Source organism: Galeopterus variegatus, unplaced genomic scaffold, assembly GCF_000696425.1.
Source record: "Galeopterus variegatus unplaced genomic scaffold, G_variegatus-3.0.2 Scaffold8741, whole genome shotgun sequence".
Classification (NCBI taxonomy): domain Eukaryota; kingdom Metazoa; phylum Chordata; class Mammalia; order Dermoptera; family Cynocephalidae; genus Galeopterus; species Galeopterus variegatus.
In genome coordinates, this window is record NW_007734852.1 from 1 (window position 1) to 5,347 (window position 5,347).

The window sequence follows — 5,347 nt, forward strand, 5'->3', positions numbered from 1 at the left end:
AAATTTCTGAGAATACCTAAAGGTGAACCTTAAGACCATATAATGGATATACAGTCACTGCAATGTATCATGGATGATACCAATAATCCCATTTCTATACTGTGTAAAGCCACTTGGAAAAGCTTAACCACTGTCACTGCCCATGATGAGAAGGACTATTCTCCATCCTAAGGGGGATTTTCATGTATAGTCCCAACACATTTGTCATTTCTACCCAGAAGTAGGTAAAATAGCCTCCTCTCTATGTCTGGAACATGCTTTGCCACTTGGGCTTATACTGTACCTGGAATTTCACAAACTCTGAACACTTTCATGAACTCATTCTCTAGATATTATTCCTTGCCAAGAATCTCACCAATTTCTCATGGAAAACAAATTTATTTTCAACTGTCTGACCTCAATTCCAGGACTGGATTGGGAAACCTCCAGAATATCTGTATCATCCTCTTCCATTTCATTTTCCCCTCTCCCATTACCAACATGAAATTCTTTTACTCAGTAACCAACAAGACTTTTTGTATATTAACCCATGCAAACCTCACAGAATGTTACAAATGGTGTTTTTCTTGTATCCATTTCGCTGAAGCACAGACAATATAGACACTTTCCAAAATGACACCACTATATTGAAGCTTTAAAGTGGGCAAAAGGAAGAAGTAAAATAACTCTTAACTCCATCATTTACATTGAGGATATAAAGATTTAAGATTTATGAAGAGAATATATGGAAGTGACAATTGGTGTCATTTGACTGAAGAAGTCCCAGTCTGCCCCCTACCAAGGTAAAGGGGTATGATGGGGTGTCCCTTTCTTCATCCAAGTATAGTGTGGAAACCATGCAGATGTGCATTGCAAACCTCCAACTTCAGGGAGCAAAACTAACCAAAACCCCCAGCTTTGGCATGCTGAAATCCATTGTGTTACTCCTGGGCAATGGCTGAGCATGACAAGAATACTGTGGCCAGCACATTCTGGGTAAATATGGGACTCCTCTGGTGGCCAACTTTGACTTTAGAATTCCCCCAACAGCCTTGCTGAACCTTCTGACTATGCTGCAGTCTAGGACCCTTTGAATTTGCCTTCCTTCCTCCTTCATCAGGGATCAGTTTTTTATTGCAGTTGCAAAGCTCTCCCAGTTTTCTCTGACTCCCTCTGATACTATCCCACAGACATCTGTATGAATAAGATCCTTGCACATTTAATCCTGTCTTGGCATCTGCTTCTTGGAAGATCCAAACTAACTTAGATGGCAGTAGCAATGCAGTAATCGACAGTCAGACAGACTCATCCACTGCATCGCAGGTAAGGTGGACCTTGCCTTGGAAGGTAGGCGGGGCATGGATAGTCCCTGGGACAAGGTGGTTACTCAAGTGCTAAAGCTGTCACAACCAGTGACAACCTGGGAAAATGTCCCAGTGAAGGGAATGCTGCAGCAAGTATAATGATGCAGGCACTTGAAAAATGGGTAGGGAGAGAAGAAACAATGCCCACAAAAACAGTGGAGTTGATTGGTTACTAGTAAATTGTATTAGCTAACTGCAGAATAGGAGACTGAGAGGTTTCAGCAAGCAGTTTATGGCTAAATATGAAAGCCAGAGAGCCTCTATTGTGGCTTATAAAGGGATCGTTATTTCCCACAGCTAAAGAACAGACACAGTCGAGTAGCTGGTGAAAGGTCTTGTTAAAGTTCTGGAACTTCTGACATGTTTGAATGCTCACCAAGACAGGTCTGTTATGCAAAGTTCAGATATCTGGTAGGGATCTTTAAACATGAAACAGGTATATCTAGATGAATGTCCTAAGGATATAAATCATTGGGACCCTCTGGGCTTTCAGAAGTCTCTCACTTTCTCCTAGTGATAGTTAGTACTTCCACTGGGCTGGAAGATACCACAGAAGCCTCTTTCACACAAGGCGACAGATGCTCCCCCAAGCCCAGGAGCTGCTCCCACATCTTCTTCTGGCTGCCAGGCTAATTACTAGCATTAAATCCCAGTGTAACCTGGCTATGGATGTGCTAAGCCTGATACAGCAGGAAAAAGATTCTACAACTAAAGATTTGCAAGAATTATCTTGCATTTACCAATAAGTGATAAGGGATCACTCCTTGCATTGGATTTTGGATGCCCTTTATCAAAGGGGCCAGAACGTAAGACTGGATACACAAGAGTTCATTGTTTTAAGGATACTTTCTTAGGACATGGAACTCAACATCCTAGTGAGAATCTTGGGAAATGGGATAAACTGCTGGGATGTCTCTTAGAAGTATAAAAAAGGTTAATGTCCATGTGGATGATAGGCCCCAAATAATAGAAGCCAGGAGGCTGCAGCTGACTTAATGACAAGTAAGCCTGATATATGTCCCTTACAAGCGGGGGCTGAGTAGACTGATGTCTTACTCCCTGTGACAAATCTAAATGGCAATAGAACAGCTAGCTAGGATCTGATGGATGAACTGAAGGAGAGGTTACTTGTTTGGGCAAGCTGCACAATGATAAAACATGGGTATTTTCTATGAACTAGACATGGACCACCATAAGAGACATAGCTAGAGTAAGAGGTTACTTGTTTGGGCAAGCTGCACAATGATAAAACATGGGTATTTTCTATGAACTAGATAGACATGGACCACCATAAGAGACATAGCTAGAGTAAAATCATCTTAGGTCTTGGCCAGCAGGGCCTCCTAAAGAGCACAGAGAACTCTGCAAACAAAGGCTGAAAGTATTTCCACCTGTCTAAAGGCTAAGGAAAAAAGAAGCGACATGCCAGAAAAGAAACTAGAAGCATATCTCTCACCATATACCAAAATCAACTCACAATGGATTAAAGACTTAAATATAAGATCTGAAACTATAAAGCTACTAGAAGAAAACACAGGGAAAATGCTTCACGACATTGGTCTGGGAAAAAAAATTTATGGAGAAGACTTCTAAAGCACAGGCAACAAAAGCAAAAATAGGCAAATGGGGTTACATCAAGCTAAAAAGCTTTTGCACAGTGCTGTAGATGGGATGCACCCCCCCCCCTGCCCCCCCCCCCCCAACTTCACTGAGACTTAATCTCCGCTGTTACTGTTGAGGTTGGTAATTGAAAGGTGGGGCCTTGAAAAGGTGATTATATTGTAGGATCATGCTGTAATGAATGGGCTGCTAATGGTGGTCAGGGATATGGTTTGGGGGGCTTTAAAGGAGAGTGAATGAGGAGGTTAGCCTCTCTCTCTGCTGCACCATTTTGAAATGGGATACCCTGTCATCACTGAAGTCACCACCAAAGAAAGCCTTCACCAGATGTGTCCACTAGACTTTGCACTTCTAGCCTCTGAAACTGTAAGGAATAAATTTCATTTTCTAACATAGTACCCAGTTCCAGGTATTTTGTTATAAGCATCAGCAGTGGACTAATACACACAACAAAGGAAACAATCAACAGAGCAAAGAGGCAACCAGAAGAATGGGAAAAAATATTTGCAAACTATTCATCCAGCAGATAATTAATATGCAGAATATACGAGGAACTTAAACAATTGAACAACAGAAAAATAAAAAGTTTGATTAAAAAATGGGAAAATTCCCTGAATAGACATTTCTTAAAAGACATACAAATAGCCAACAGGTATATGAAAAAATGCTCAGCATCACTAATCATTACAGAAATGCAAATCAAAACCACAGTGAGATATCTTCTCACTCCAGTTAGAATGGTTCTTATCAAAAAGACGAAAATATGAAATGATAGTGAGGATGTGGAGGAAAGGAGAATGCTTTTACACTGTTGGTGGGAATATAAATTAGTATAGGCATTATGTGAAACAGTATAGCGATTCCTCAAAAAAGTAATAATAGAACTACCATATAATCTGGCAATTCCACTGCTGGGTATTTATCCAAAAGAAAAGAAATTAGCATACCAAAGAGATATCTGCACCCCCATGTTTATTGCAGCACTAGTCACAATAGCTAAGATATGGAATAAACCTGGGTGTCCACCAACAGATGAATGAATAAAGAAAATGTGGCATATATACACAATGGAATAGAACTCAGCCATAAAAATGAACGAAATCCTTCCATTGTGGAAGCATGGATGAGCCTGGAAGACATTATGTTAATGAAATAAGTCAGACACAGAAAGATAAATACTGCATGTTCTCTCTCATATGTTGGAGCTAGAGAAAAAAAGTTGAGCTTATAGAAGTATAGAGTAGAATTGTGTTTACTAGAGACTGGGAAGGTGGGGTAAGGAGAAGTTGGTTAATGGTTAAAATTATAGTTGGATAGGATAAATAAGTTCTATCAGTGTACAGTAGTGCTGAGCATCTATAATTAGCAATAATTTATCGTATATTCTCAATTAGCTAGAAGAGAGAAGTTCAAATGCTCTAATCACGAAGAAATGATAAAGTTTAGTGATGACAAATATGCTAATTATCCCAATTTCATCTTCACATATTGTCTATATGTATTGAAATATAACTCTGTACCTCATAAATGCAATCAATACATACCAGTTAAAAAATCTAAAGAAAAGAAAAAAAATGCATTCACCCTGATCAAGGGAACTGCAGAAGAAAGACTTCCAATAATGAAGGGAAGTCTCTATAACACACACGACAGTGTCAATGAGATAAAGATTCAGATAATATCTTCCAGAATTCTCACTTCCAGGTGGTCTAAGCTGGAAAAGAGTAAAGACCTCAAAGTTTAAAACATCACAAAATTGTATTTTTATTAATTGAGACAGTGTTTTATGACCCATACCACCATAAATCATGATGCTTGCCTAAACTTTAAGAGCAAGGCAATTACTAGCTCAAATGAGTGAAATGGGAAACAAAATAAATTTGCTTTGGAATTGCATCACCTACATTTTAGTTGCTTAACTTAACAGTTAAAATTAAATTGAGAAAAATGTTGATGAAGGTCTTGGTCACCTAAGAAAACTGGATCTCCGATCAGCTAACTAAAATTGCCATGTTCTATATCTAAGATGTGCAAACTTAGGTTAGACTCAGGACTCTAAGTTTTATTACCATCATACTTATAAATTCTGTTTTGACAACTAAATGCTGCTATTTGCTTCTTTTTTTCCTCAAAATACCAATGTTTTGGGCCGGCCCGGTGGCGCACTGGATAGTGCGCCGCTTGGGAAGCACGGCGGCACTCCCGCCCGAGGGTTCGGATCCCACATATAGACCGGTTCCCGCTCACTGGCTGAGCGAGGCGCGGGAGCAGCACCGAGGGTTGCGATCCCGTTGCCGGTCCCCGGTCCGGTACGGGGGCGACACTGAGGGTTGCGATCCGTTGCCAGACACGGAAAAAGACAAAAAAAAAAAAAAAAAAAAAAA